Here is a 16,191-nt window from a genome sequence, read left to right as displayed (position 1 = left end):
TAGATGCTCATACTCGAAATACGAAGTATCTGCTCGAATATCAAATCAAAATATTTCTAGTTTTTCTATATAATGCTAATACTTCAGTACGTAACAAATGATGCTCAAGTAGCATCACGATATAACAAAAAAGGAAAACAATGACAGTGTCCATCAAGGCAAAACTCGAGCCACCAAAATATAAGTTAGTATGGGGTAGACACCTTGAGATGGAAATCTCTCTGTTAGAAAAAACGCACTGCACAATTTATGCATAAATAAAAGTCAATTACCTGAAAAAATTTCGATATTCCCGCTCCTAATGTGTTTTTCAAACTGAATGCACCTTTTGACGACGTTCCACGTTCATGAAAGTATCCATGTTTAGTCAAAATTCATTCTAACAACGATCCTACTCGTTTTCTAAGCTGCTCTACAGACAGCTCAGTCATTTGCCACGCCGATGCTCATTTTTAGATTAAATGCTGACAAAACGCATAGGTAGATGTTCAATTTGTGTCCGGGGAGATGCAATGTTTTCAAGTAGGTACTCAGTACATAGAGTAGATGCTCAGGTATATAAGAGTAATAATGAAGTAGGTACTTCGTACTTCGAATATGAGTATCTATTCAGTTTTATTCATACCACCCAATGTCTCGCTTCAATGTTTGATTATGTTGATTATGAGCACAACGCTGATCAACCTCCATATCCGAATTACCCATGAAATAATTCATTGCGGATTGACTTCGTGGACCTATGTCAACTTGTCGTCTTCTCGGCATTGTAATGAACTTCATAAAACGACACAGAATTATTTGCACAGTCAATCAAATCTGTAAATTTTGTCTTGAGAATTTTAAAATATTGAAAACTTCAAATTAAATCCTCGAATAACGGTAAAGTTTGAGGTTTTGTCGAAACCAACAAAGTGAATATAGGTAAATAGAATGGCAGATCAAAATTAATAAGACACTTTCGCAATGTGTAACTAAATTCACTTTAACCAAGACTTTTCTTAAAATAAACGACGTTTTTTTTTTACGAAAAAACAAAGAACGACTTGAAATGCAATATACTTTTCACAATCGCACGGAAGAATTAGTTTTGTATGACACGTCAGTTAGACGACAGGTCCGTGAGGAACGCCAACAATTCAAATTAATTCGAAGTCGCGATTCCCATGCAAAATTTTTTGAATTTTTTTATCTTTTAGCTGAGAGTTTGGTCTTGAAATATTTATGGAAACTCAGAGAAGGTTTAAACGGCGAGAAACAAAAATACTAAAAACAGAAATTCTATTTTCCAAAACAACATGTTCTGAGCTGTGAAACATTTGATGTCTTTTGTCTTTTTAGAAATAAAAGATTGTCACTTGGTTGTCAAGAAGAAAAGTGCTGTTTTTAGGGTTTTACCGGCAATTATTCGAATTTTTCTCACCTTTTAAACCTTCCCTAGACCTCCACGGACATTTCAAAACCAAGATAAGATAAATCCGTTCAGCCGTTCTCGAGTTTTAGCGAGACTAACGAACAGCAATTGATTTTTATATATATATATAGATTTATTAATTAACAAAGCAAAATATATATTAACAATAATATTACAATGAATTTTTGGTAATCATGTGTATTGAATTCAGGATTCTGAGTAGAGTAAAAATATTATAGTTCCCCAGTTTTAATTCGATTTTATGATAGTACCTCATTGCGTAAAAGTTAACTTCCTTAACAATAGATTACTACTACCGGTCCTGGCGGCTTGTTATAAAACTGAGTTCCTTGCCATAAATTAGAAAAATCAGCCGAGAACGCTAACAATCAGCTTATGGTAGACCAGGCCATAAGGGTTTTACTTGGAAAGTCGTTTCCGTAAATTTTAGTGGCGCTCCTATCGGCAAAGTACTGAACTAACGGCTCAAATTCTGTCAGCTACTTCTGCCGAACGTGAATGCTTATTAGGCCTTCCGAGGCGTTTCTTTTCCATCTAAATCGGATGGGAATTATGGCTTTTTGGGGAAATAAATGTTTAAGTGCTGCACCGTTTCCAATTTTGAAAATCGGCCACTGCGTACGGCACTCAGTTGTTTCGGCGGCAGGTCGCAGGTTCTCTCGAAATTCAACCTCTTTGCAGTCGATTTTATTGAAATTGAAAGGATGTAAGGGGGAGACTGATTAGTGGGCGCCAGGTAGTTAGTAAATAAAATGTTTTATGAAACTAACAACTACCAATTTAGTTTCAAACTATTGGAAAAAAATTACATAAGTAAGGGACAACCGATTTATCAAATTAGAGAAAAAAAAATGAGATTAAATTATTCACACTACTTATTTCGACACAATTACAGGCCACGCTTACGTAAGCTTGGTTTACAGCGAATTAATTAAAACTAAGAATACTTCTTTAGAATAGTGCCTGAAGGGCGATGAAACTATATTTGACGTGTAGGGCGCAAATTCAAAGATTGGAAAAATCTGACCTTGGGCGTTTCCAAAGATGGTGATGTTCCGATTAGCGGTTAATGATTCTGGTGTGCCGACGGAAATGTTCCAGGCCGTCCTCAAATTCGAGAGCCTCAAAAGTCAACCGAGAAGCCGTGCCGCCTTCAAGATGGTGTCGTCAAAAATCTTGGCTTGGTTCAACGTCGCACACGGTACCAGACAAGAAAAAGAAAAACCCTGAAATTTCCAAGCGGTTCACTTAGACGGAAAAGACAGTTTTATTAATTACCTCAAGTGGCTGCTGAGGGTTTCCAAGCAACGAAAAATTTGGTGCGCAAGAATGACAGAAGTTTTCACCACCGTGAACACTCTCCGAAAAATGTCTCCGGAAAAGTCTCAAAAACCAAGAATCGTCTCAAAGGTAGGGGTAGATCAGAGATTTCTTAGTAACCTAGATACGGCTATGCGCAGCAAAGTGTGGAACAACATGTATGAAAATAGTGTCGACATACTTTCAGTTCTCTGTCTTTCTCTTACTCGTAATGTGCACTACATACTAGTGTTTTCTTCTTCTAATTCTAGCGACTGTTAACATTGGTTGATAATTTGGCGCACTGATTTAAAATGGTATAAAAGAGAATCATAACTCGAGTTTTTTAACAAGTGGCAAACGAAAAGTTTCTAAGCAATCTCCAAAATGATTTGTAATGTTAAGATATTACACGGACAAGATCGTTGGAATAAATTTGACTGTCGACTTCCCTTTTTTCGTACTTTTTCTTTATCATTCACACCGGCGAAACTCTTGAAAAATGACATAATACAATTTTCTTATAGTCAAAAGTTTTTGTTGCCACGAACGTTTCCAACATAAATAGAGAATCGTATTGTATTTATTTGCATGCACAATGTCGAGAGCTTAAAACGAAAAAGAAAAAAGACGTACAGCTGTGGTATAAATTTATTAACATTATTATTAAATATTGGTGATTAATGTAATCTTAGTTACTCATTATTAAATAAAATGCATTTTAGTAATTTACTTCTTATTTTCGCCTGTTCTGAAACAAAATTTACCAGTTTCGCTTCGCGATGCAAGCGGACATTTAAATACATTTGCGCTATTGCCTTCATCAATTGTATTTTGTGATTATCTAGTAATCCCTGAGAAATGCAATGATTGTTCATGTCGGGATTATTAAAAATCTTTGTAATATTTTTTCGAAACAAAAGAATTATTAGATCTTTCTTTGCATACAACACACATTCTGTAACCTGTTTTTAGAAATTCTATGCAATTTAAACTTATAACCGTGACATAAATCTTATAACCTAAGAAATCTCTTAGAACAAACTAACAAACACACCAAGGTTAATTTATAAAGGAGAAGGTTGGAGTATATGCCGCCATTAATATGACGTCAAAAGGTGCTGTAACAGCGGGAAATTTAAAAATCGAATGATTTTCCATAAAATACCGTCGCGTTCAATAGAAACGGAAAAGCATAGGGAACATGGTTTTTTCACTGTAATTTGACTGTTTTATTTGCCGGACAGAGAAATACCTTCACAAACTATGGGAAAATTAAGAAAAATATGACAGCACGTAAAACAATGTAAAATATATTTCAATTGTTATTGTTTCTAACAATTTTAACTAATTTTTTTAATTTATTACAGGTCTTGTTAGACTTGTTACACTTAATATTTAAATATTTTATTCTTATCAACGTCCGCTGCTTAAGAAATGTCCTTGTAACTTCTTCTGGTAAAGTAACCAGGTTTTTCAAGACATTTGTCATCCTAGTTACTACCGAATTTTTGTAACGAAACTTGTTACGGCGATGAATCGTCTTGAATCGGCGATTCAAAATTTTGGTTTCAGATTTCAGGTAATCTGATGCCTCTGTTAAGCCTCCATAGGATACATGATTAACCCAAGATGGCAGTGCATAATCATGTTCCACACCTTGACGAAGCATATAAGAATACTGGCCGAGTGAGGGGTATTGTTTTGAAAATTTTTTGGCAATCCAACCTGTTAGATATTCAAGACCGTCTTTTTGAAGCTTATGTCCCACTGAGGACGTTGATGTAGTTGTGCTGCTTATACTTCCTACACCATCAATATCACTCCAGTCTGTAGTTAGTTCTGTATGTTTGTCATTTATTGGAACATCTGCGATTTTTAATATTTTTCCAGAGATAAATTCATCACTGTTCTCTTGCACAATGGTATTCGTTGCTTCTTTAACAGCAGATGGCGTTTTTCCTAAAATAACATATTATTATAACATGTCTCTTATTTAATAAAATACATTTTTACCAAGTATAATTATTCTTAATCTATAAATGACGTTTAATGGTGTAGGATGATCATCCATACCACCTCTAGTCCTTAGCTGACTAAACAAGCTTTCTAACGTGTCCTGGTTTAACTTGTGAGTCAGCAAAAATTTGTTCCATACAAATCTTTCATTTCACTGTATAGTGTTTTTAGTGATGATATTGATATCAGCAGAGCTTTTTGAAAGACTTGCAATTGTTTTTTCCCTTGACATCGCAATGACGAAAAAGTTGCATAAATTTCATCCAATCGTTCTCTTGGAGAAGCCATGTTCATGTATGGTTTTTTAAATTTAATGGTTTCATTTAAGTTCCTCGAATTCATTATGTCGAACCAGTCATTGACATGTTCTATAAATTCTGATAACTATTTTGCTTCCTTATTTCCAATACAATATCGGACTAGGGCAACAGCAGTTGTATGAGACAATAACTGTGCTGCCAAAGGCACATTTTGTCTTGCAGTACCAGTAACTGTTATGTGTTTCTCCCTTACTTTAAATAGGGAACTAACGTCACTTTTATTCTTTTCTATAAGTTTTACTAATGGATCTTTAGTAATGGTTACATCAGATTCAAGTACAAAACCTAAAACAATTGAAAAATTAGCTGCAATATCATTTACATAGTCAATTTACCTGTATCGAGAAGCCAGTTTCTAATTAATTTTAAAATGTGTGGCGCATCTGGAAAATAACAAATTTTTTTCCCAGTTATGGGATGATCAAAATAGACTTTATCCATATTTATCCCCAAATCACGTATAACACCTTGATTTGCACCACCGCAGTCACTAACAAAGGCAACCACATTATAATTTATTTCATGAAGAGATCTTACGATGTTGTGCACTAATGTAGTAGTCATATTGGTGTCAAAGTCGACAAAAATCACTTGTTTCCAATTACTATAGAGCCCTCTAGCAATTACCACTTGTAGATAATTATGTGGGCCTTTGATTTCATCGAACTTTACATCATATTCATATAAGGCCTTTACCTTTATTTCATCATACATTATGACAGTGGCCTTTTCTGTTTCTGAAAGGTCCTTCCCCATGACATTCATTAAGTTTAAAATATCGTGCAATATCCCATTTCTCAGATTAATTTTTCTGGCATAATATTGCAAAGTCTTTAAATTTGGTAAAGGATAGCCTTCATTTCTCATAAAACAGTATGCTTTCTTGCTGAAATACCGTAAAGTAAATGCTCTTGCTATTTCTTCTTTTGTCCAGGTCACTCTTAACTTCTTTTTTAAAATTAAATTAATTTGATTTTCAGTTAAAACAGGATCAAATTTCTTTGCAAGTTCAACAACATTTACTTGCTTATTCAACACCTGCAGTGTCTGTATTTCATTTTCCAACACAGAAATTTTTTTTTCCAGCTTTGTAATGTATTGGTCTTGCTCTTGTATAGTTTGGACCAAATTATTATTAGAGCCATTTAACTGTGAAATGTTCTCTTCCAATTCTGCTACCTTTTTTTGCAACTTAGCTTTATCTTCATCTTCCATTGAACCATTCTGTTCAAAGATACCAAGTTGATCTTCATTTGCCAAACAACCATTTTGTTCAAAGATGCCAACTTGTGTACTGTCACGACACTTTTCAGTCAGAACATATTTTTCAGGTATTGCTACAATTTTTTAGAATTTATTAAATGGCAGGTTCAATAAAATTTATCACTCACCTCCTGGTTTAAGTCTCATTTTATGTGGAATTTGGCTGTACATCTCTTTTTTGTATTTTATGTAGAAATCATCTGCAGAAAAATGTGCTGAACAAATTGTGGAAGAACATTTTGGTTTCCAATTTTTGCTTCGCTGACAAAATTTTTCCCAAATATCCCTTACTGTCTTGTCTTTAGGAAACAAGTGGAATGAGATTGATGCAGAATTTTCTTTATCCATGCCCTTAATTCCTTATAGTTAGTTCAATTTCTATATGTATTGCAAATTATTATTGTAAATATTTACCTTGCTTTTGTTATTACAGCTGTGCACTGCACAATAGTGCCCCGGCATAATTAATAATTACTCTAAGCAGAAACTCTATGAATAATTAAATTACTCTTATTATAATAATCCTGTCAAATGTCGAACACTTCAACAAGTTCGACATACGACAGCTGACAGCTGATGCGCTGACGTCACAACGTGCTTTGCTGCCCCTCACCCCTGTAAACCGAATTGCCTAAATGCTCGCTTATACTCCAACCTTCTCCTTTATAAATTAACCTTGCAAACACACAACACCGGCGATTGTATGAATTAAGAACCGACTTGCGCAAAATCGTAAATTGCTAGGTTTAAACAAAGACCTACAAAATCATACTCCTGCGTTCCCATGCTGTCAAAGAAGATGGAAAGCAAAACGCATAGTGTACATGTTGGCCAAGAACGTATGTTCGCTTTTGCATAGGATCATCGTATCTAGGTTACTAAGAAATCTCTGGGGTAGATATTAAGATGACCAATGCGCTGTCGGAGGTGACCACTGCCCAGCGGCTTACACGTAAACCAGAAGGGACTGAGACATGGATTCGTGATTAGCAATTAGAATTCGCCAAGACAAAGCATAGCACCTGGTGGAAAAATAACCAAGAGACGGCAAGAAAATTTTCAGAGTGGTGAACCGGGTCTTACTGATTTTTCCAGGAGTGACGGAAGACGACGCTAACCGGAAGTCGCCTTAAAAATGGGGGACCTCGTCACTCTGACGTAGCGAAGGTGTCGTCGATAATTAAAAACGATACTTGATAGAAACGTACTCGCTCAAAACAGGGAGCTACGATGATGAAAATAATATTTTGGTTATTAAAACTAAACGCACTACGGCAAAAAGATAAATGCTGGAAAGGGTTGAAACGACAAAAAAAATGCATAATTTTCAGGTGAAGCCTGAGGAAGCCAGCACTACCTGGATGATTATAGCATCAACTACGCTAAAATTTTACCATCGGTAAAAGAAAAACTATGATATGAAGAAAGGAGAAAGGACCGAAGAAACAGGTCCATTAGAGGACTTTTACCTCAAGCAGGACTAGGCTGATGGACTATTCTTTTCCCGGCCCAACAAAGGAAAACGTAACGCATGTTACAGTGCATAACTTTGTTTTTTTCTTTTAATAAAATACGTGAGTATTAGTGATAATAATTCTGTTATGAATAAAAGTATTATTAATTATTATTACCTCAACAACTTCCTTAAAAATTAGTCGCTTATCTTTTCAAAAAACTGCCAGCTAGCAAAATCCTACCAATGACGCATATGCCGTCAAAAATTTGAGGTTAAATATCTATATGATATATAGGGGTTATCATGGATTTATCGCTAGGGTATGATGGCGTGATCTGGGGTACGATTTTGTTTCTACCGATACGATACGAAGCAATAAATGACAAGGACCAAAATACAAATTTCAGATGCGAAAGAAAAAGACGACCACAGTTTATCGGTACAGTGGGGTGCGATTTTGTTTCTCGATCGAAGTGATAAATTATCACTGCGACAAATGTCATTGCGTAGCTTTTAAATGCACAAGTTTGCATTTATTCTTTGCATATAAGCTTATTAAATGCTCAAAAGTTTACAATTACCTTAATGTTAAGAACTCATAACTCAGAATTACGATTTTGAAGTTCTATTTTGACATAAATTTCGAAGTCATGTCTCCAAAATTCATCACTTCACTCAGAGCTATCGAGAAAACATCACTCCATGAAGACTTGATTTCGTGACAGAATCGAGAAATGTGACAAAAATGTAGCATCCCAACCAATCAGCAAACGAGATTTATCGCTATCGATTTTTTTTCGATCGAGAAACAAAATCCCACCCCTGATATTTTCTCGTTATAGAAACAAAATCCCACCCAAGTTTTCACTGATGAAGTGATAAAATGGCGAAACAAAATCGCTTTTAGGGTGACAAGTGATACATTTGACATGTGAAGTGATATTTTCTCACTTCGCTCGTTTTTCACGAGAAACAAAATCGCACCCCTGGGGTGCGATTTTGTTTCTCTAGTGATAATTTATCACGAACGAGAAGTTTTCACCTACGCTTTTCACTTGTCAGTCAAATTGGCATTTTGTTTCTTTTCACAAACGAAGTGATAAGTGGGTTGACAGTTCGCGCCGAGCGATAAAATTGTGCGGTGTTCCCGCATGTATTTTTGAAGTGTTACCAACTTAACTGTCTCGAATTTCATGACATTTCGGTCTCAAATTCAAATTGAACTTGCTTTTTTGAAGTTTAAACAAAATGGCTCTATTTTTGGTCTGTTCTTGAGTACGAGAGAGAAGAAAATAATTATTTGAGACGTTTAAAAAGGCGGATGAGGGAAGAAAACGACGATCGGTAATTATTAATGTTTTATTTAACTATTATTATTTAACAAACAAATAAATATGTCCAGTTTTATAGAGTTATCCCGGTTTAATAGAGCCACGATGACAGAACTGTTGGAGTTATTGCAGCTACATTTAATCCTTGGAGCAGGAGTACACAAGACTTCTAAGCCGCACTGAATTTTGGCTGCAATTAGGTTTTTCGCTAGCGGTAGTTAGCAGTGCGGAAACTGTAGTGATTATTAATTGTGGAACGACGTGCACTTTTAACAACGATTTATTGATATTATGTACATGTCATTATGTATACTTGATAATGAAAATATTTATGTATTTTTGCGACGCGTGCCCGTTGACGGGTGACCCTCCGTCCGCCACCCGTTCGTCCAGGAGGGCGGTGATGAATAATTTTGGGGGTGGCACCGAACACCCGACGAGAGCCGAGCAGCCGAGAACTCCGGGTGGTACCACACATGACTTCCCCTCTTGAAGGTGCGTCCTTCAACATATTACGACTGGCTGGCCTAGAAGGGTAGCCTGGAAAATTGAAAATTGTACCAAAATGTCTAAACGTGAAAAACACCTATAATAGTCAGTTCGCATCATAAGTAATGTCAATTGATCGCGCACTAATTTGTGTCTATAGGTAAAACGCACACTTTACATAGGGCGCGTTTGGTGAGTCCATGAACGGTTTTCCATCATGAGCGCGAGTGACCCAGCTAGCGCGTCCGGGTGGTCTTGCTGTTTCTGCCATTTGGATCTTGATTGCAGTTGCGTTAGGTACTCGCGACTCCAGCGTCGCCAAAAATGCGTACGAATTTTTTCTACCAATTGCCATCGGGACAGTTTATTAATTGGCACCTCCGTCACATCGTATTCTGGAAAGGAAGTTAATGGCTCTCCGATGAGGAAGTGACCGGGTGTCAGGATGCTCAGGTCGTTGGGATCGGACGGTAAGGGTGTCAAAGGTCTTGAATTTAAACATGCTTCAATGCGTATTAAAAGTGTGGACATTCCGCTAAAAGTCAGATGGGCGTTGCCCACTGTTTTTCTCAAATGAGTTTTTACCGCCTTTACGTTAATTTCCCATAATCCTCCCATGTGCGGGGATTTGGGAGGTAAGAAATGCCATTTAATACCCATTTGGGCGGCCTGACTAGCTATAATACTTTTGTTTGCGTTGTTAAAGAAATGAAATAATTCTTTCAGGACGTTACGTGCCCCTACAAAGTTAGTCCCGTTGTCAGTATAGATATCGCGAGGGTGTCCGCGTCGACCAATGAATCGGCGAAGAGCGGTCAGAAATTCGCTAGTTGTTAAGTCCGGAACAAATTCAATATGAATAGCCTTCGTGGCGAAACACACAAATATAGCTATATATGCTTTGGCTAAACGTTTCCCGCGGCCTCGCGATTCCCTAATCCACATCCGACCGGCATAATCTATTCCTACTGATAAGAACGGTCTGCCAAATTGGACCCTGTCTTTTGGTAAATCGCCCACTTTGGGGTTAGGTACGGTCGGGTTAACCTTGAAACAATTCAGACAACGATGTAATATTTTGCGTACTGTACATCTTCTCGAAATTATCCAATACCTTTGGCGAAGTGCTGCCAATGTTGCTTGTGGACCAGCATGCAATTGCCGTTCGTGTTCATATTTGACCAATAAATTAGTAACGTGGTGGTTTTTCGATAAGATAATCGGATGTTTGATATCAATAAGAGATGCCTTTTGTAACCTACCTCCCACTCTTATAAGCCCGGTTTGATCAACGAATGGACTGAGCGCTAATAATCTTGAATTTTTCGAAAGCACCTTATTTTCGCCTAAAATCTTTAACTCTTCGACAAATTCATTTTTTTGTATTAACCGCATTATTTTATAATTTGCCTCTTTTAATTCTTCGGACGTTAAGAAAGCTTCGATATTCCTGTTATTTATGTTTTTGCAATTACTTATGAATCGGAGAGCCCAAGCGAAAACACGTTGTAATTTACTGAAACTTGAAAATCGAGTAAAGATTGGTAATTCTGCCCTTGCAGTGCTAACTGTTAAAACAACTCGAATTTCCGGTGTATCAATGTTAGATAGGTTTACTTTCGAAATTGGCCGTTGCCTTTCGTTTTTGCTCAAAAATGGGGGACCCTTAAACCACGATTCGTTTCTAGATAGTTTGATGGGTGATGCCCCTCGACTTAATATGTCTGCTGGATTAAGTTCCCCACAGATATATTTCCAATCAGAAACTTCTGTTAGTGTGTTTATTTCAGAGACCCTATTTGCCACAAATGTTTTCAGTGATTTCGACTGCGTGTTTATTCATGCAAGTACTATACTAGAATCGCACCATAAATATTGTCGTGAGATATTTAAATTTAAAGCATGTCGTACCCCTTTTACTAGCCGTGATAGCAGTAAAGCGCCACAAACTTCGAGACGTGGCAAGGTTGTATCGCGTAAAGGCGCTACTCTTGATTTTGCACATATTAAATTGACTTCGTAATTATTATTATTTGGGTTACGAGTTCTTAAATGTAACACTGTCCCATAACCGTGCTGGGAAGCGTCACAAAAACCGTGGATTTCGATAAGGTCGGAAAATGCGACGGGTATAATTTTTCTCGGCACTTTAATTTGACGTATATGGTTCAAGCTGCTTAAAAAGGTAATCCAAGACGTATATATATCGGCAGGTACTGATTCATCCCAACCCAGTTTCAGCGACCATAAACGTTGCAAAATTAATTTAGCATGCATTATGATGGGGCCGAGCAACCCTAACGGATCAAATATTTGGGCCGTTACCGAAAGTATGGCACGTTTGGTTACTTTATTAGGTATATTTTTCAGTATAATCTCGTAACTTAAATTATCGACGGTAGAGTTCCAACACAAACCTAAAATTTTTGTAAATTTATCCTTATGCAATTGTACGTTCGAATCATGGAAATTATCATTATTAGATACAACACTTAGTTCGTTTGACTGAAATTTTCGCAGTTCAAATTGACCCTGTTTCAATATGGCCGTTACATCATTTTTTATTTCAGTTAAATCTTCGATCGAGTCAGCCCCGGTTAAAAGGTCGTCCATATAAAAATCTCGACGAATGATTTCGCTCGCGACAGGGTACCTAGCTTGATTTTGATCAGCTAACTCCTTCAAACACCGCGTAGCAATAAAACTTGCCGGTTTAGTACCATATGTTAGTGTCAAAAGACGATACGTATTTAGTGGTTCGGATGGATGATTCCGCCAAAGAACTAATTGATAATTCGTATCGTTGGGATGTATCTTAATCTGACGATACATTTTCGCTATATCAGCGTTTAACACGTACTGAAATGTTCTAAAGCGTACTATTATTGAAAATAGGTCTTGTTGTAATACCGCCCCAGCTAGCAAATTATCGTTTAGACTTTGTTTATTTGAAGTTTTTGCCGACGCGTCAAAAACAACTCTTAATTTTGTTGTCGTACTAGACTCCTTTTGCACGGCGTGGTGAGGCAAATAAACGCAATTGTTGTCGTTGGGTGGTTCGCTTAAATATTCCATATGATTTAAATTTTGGTACTCTAACATGAAATCTACATAATTTGTTTTAACGTGTGGGTTTTTGATCAAATTCCTTTCAAGACTAAAAAAGCGTTTGAGAGCTGCATTTCGTGAATTACCAATATTTATTTTGTTATTTTTAATGGGCAACCGTACAATAAATCGCCCTTCATGGTCCCGTTGGACAGTTTCCCGGAAGTGGGTTTCACAAAGAATTTCTTCTTCGTTGGACGCATTCTTATCGTAATCCGCCGTAATTACTGGTTTTTCCAATTCCCAAATCTTTTTTGCCTGTATTTCTAAGCCGGGGTCGGGTCCGGATATGGAAATATTGCATGTTGTAAAATTTGTTGGCAAGTTTATGGTACCGAGAGGGCCTCCCACAATAAACCCTAAATGTGTTTTTTGAAATATTAACCCACTGCCCGGCGAGGACAATTGGCCTATGCAAAGTAAATTCCAAAAAAGGCCGGCTCCTATCAAAAGATCTGTTGTACCCGATTCGAAAAACTTGGGATCTGCTAATTTTATGGTTTTGGGAATTTCCAAAGATGAGGGGTTGATAGACACTAACGGAAGATTTTCGGTTATTTTGTTCACCACGATGCAATTTATTTTTGTTGAGTACGCATTATAAATAGATTTTATACCCACATCTAAAACTTGCTTTTGAGAAGAACTTGCCGCTCCATTTAAACCCTTAATTTGAATATTTATTTGTTCTGTGTTCAATTTTAGTTTTTTAATCATCGGTTCAGTTATGTGATTGGACATAGAACCTGGATCCAACAAAGCTCTACAAGTTTCATAATCATTTTTAGCATTTTTAATAAGAATTATAGCCGTTGATAGTAAAACGGAATTTGAGCATTTTAATAAACTAGAAGAATGATTACTTAAAGTTACTGAACTATTTTCATCGGCGTCAGCTTCGTCTGTATGTATTAACGTATTATGTTTTTTGTTACAAGCTTGACATTTATGACTGGTATGACATGTAGCAACCTGATGATTTTCTCGTAGACAATTGATGCATAATTTAAGACGTTCAACTTGCGCTATACGCTCGGGAATTGACATTTTCAAAAAATCTACAGCCTGTTATTGAAAGGTACGTACAAAATAAAATCGGCAATTGGTCTTGAAGTATAGGTGCTAAAAGTTAAAAAAAGTTCAGGTAAAAGTGTTCTCCTTTTAGAGATAAAAATTATTAAAATTTATGTCCAAATTCCTTGTACGCCTCTGATAAAAAGATCATCTTTCGTTTCTATAGTAACATTTAATCTTGACAAAAGTTTTATTGTTACAGTTGCCAGGATTTACTAAAATAAATTAATTTTACCTATTTATCCTTCAGTAGCGTCTAAAAAGGTTGGATAAGGGTTAATTTTCCCCTTATAATTTTGATAACACAAAATAAGTTTTTCCGACTTCTTAGACTTCGCGAAGAACTGTCCATTTTGTTGTAAGTACCTTTCAATAACACCCTGTATACACTGAAAAATTAAATGAGATGATTTTCTACACATTGAACAAGATGCTTGTTTTTTATTAGTGGTTATGTGAGAAACAGTCTTTGATTTGTTGAAATAATTATTTTGTTTATGATAAACCTTTCCTTCATTTGATGTTTTATTATTCGACATATAACTTAATGATTCCCACATTAAACAACGTTTTTCTAGAAAGTCAATAAACTGTTTGTAAGCGGGTACATCTTTATCGAGGGAAAGTTGCCATTCACGTTTTGTACTATAATCCAACTTTTCTACAATGACAGGAATAAGTAATGTATCCCATTTGTCCACCGTTATTCCTAATGATTTTAGAGAAGTTAAATTCGACACCACCGTATCGACAAGAGCCCGCAATAAGGATGGTGATTGCTTATTTATACTAGGAGCATTTAAAATGGACATTACGTGATCTTGCACTATTAAACAAGTATTTTTGAACCGATTAGCTAGTAATCTCCATGCCTCTTTATAATTTTCATCATTAATAACTAAAGATTCAATGGTACGCAACGCTTCGTCGCGCAAGAAAGACTTTAAATACTGAAATCGCTGACGGTTATTTAACGCCTTATTCTCATCTATCACCGATTTGAACGAATTTTCAAAATTTAACCATTCTTTGTAATCGCCACTAAATGATTTGATATTTAAAACAGGTAGATTCAACTGCATGCTGTCATTAGAATCTCGCGGATTTTTACCGTCCGTAGGGTTAAGCAATAAAGAAGTCGATGGAACCGGAACCGCGAGACTTTTTTCTATAATATCGTTTATAAGACACACAACATCGCAATAACGAATTTCAAATTCCGATCTGCAGCCTTCATAGGCTTCTGCGGCCCCCTTTTCAAGTTGCTTTATCTGGTATTGAGTTTCGTCAAAATCGTTTCTAATTCCGTCAAGAAGTGATAATCGTGCTTTTAATTGATACTGACCCCAGGACTATATGACTGTACATATTCCTCTACTCGTTTCAATTTATCATCGATGGTTTTCAATTTGCTTTTTTGCTGATCTAATTTAGACATATTTTTGAATAATTAATGAACCTTAAAGCCAATTAAAAATGTATAGATACATAAATACGCGTTGAAGCTAGCCGTGCGAATATGGTAAAAAAGGGAAATCTTAGGACAAAAGAGCCACTAACCTTTCTCCTCTCAATGGTTTACACTCGTCCACGATAAGAGTGTAGCTGAACGCGTGCTGACTCCCTCTTGTTGAAGGCCTAGTTCCGATGTTGAAGATTTTTGCACGGGGTGGTGATTCCTCGTCGAAGATGCTTCCCACTGCTGCCGCGGAAATCGCTGAATGAACCTCTTTCGCGGGGTAGTGTTTTCTTTGTCGGAAATGCTGCCCACTGCTGCCGCGAAAATCGCTGAATGACGACTTCTTCCACGGGGTGGCGTTTCCTCGTCGGAGATGCTGCCCACTGCTGGCGCAGAAGTTGCTGAATGAACCTCTTCCGCGGGGTGGTGTTTCCTTTGTCGGAAATGCTGTCCACTGCTGCCACGGAGATCGCTGAATGAACCTCTTCCACGGGGTGGTGTTTCCTTTGTCGGAAATGCTGCCCACTGCTGCCACGGTGATCGCTGAATGAACCTCTTCCAAGGGGTGCTGTTTCCTTTTTTAGAAATGCTGCCCACTGCTTCCACGGAATTTGTTAGTTGAAAACTTCTTCCATGGGGTGGTGTTTCCTTTTTCAGAAATGCTGCCCACTGCTTCCACGGAACGTCACTACCACGCGTCGCGTTTCAATTCGGAATAATACAATCGCGGTATTAAAATCCGGCTAGAAGGACCAATGTGGAAACTGTATTGATTATTAATTGTGGAACGACGTGCACTTTTAACAACGATTTATTGATATTATGTACATGTCATTATGTATACTTGATAATGAAAATATTTATGTATTTTTCCGACGCGTGCCCGTTGACGGGTTGTTGGTGACTCTCCGTTCGCCACCCGTTCGTCCAGGAGGGCGGTG

At 36.9% G+C, this 16,191-nt stretch overlaps 1 long non-coding RNA gene across 1 annotated transcript; it reads right to left on the bottom strand.

The window, feature by feature from the left end:
• Positions 1–5,799: 5,799 nt before the first annotated feature.
• LOC135129040 (uncharacterized) lies at positions 5,800–6,876 on the bottom strand. The gene is made up of 3 exons (XR_010280501.1): positions 6,748–6,876; positions 6,462–6,684; positions 5,800–6,407 (listed from the first exon to the last, which is right to left on the bottom strand). It is a non-coding gene; the product is annotated as an uncharacterized LOC135129040 (long non-coding RNA).
• Positions 6,877–16,191: the final 9,315 nt, after the last annotated feature.

Source organism: Zophobas morio, unplaced genomic scaffold (assembly GCF_036711695.1).
Source record: "Zophobas morio isolate AGI-343-1 ecotype UQ-CSIRO unplaced genomic scaffold, CSIRO_AGI_Zmor_V1 ptg000014l, whole genome shotgun sequence".
In the NCBI taxonomy this organism is placed as follows: domain Eukaryota; kingdom Metazoa; phylum Arthropoda; class Insecta; order Coleoptera; family Tenebrionidae; genus Zophobas; species Zophobas morio.
The sequence above is the reverse complement of the archived record's forward strand: the minus strand, read 5'-3'. Positions and strand labels throughout refer to the sequence as shown.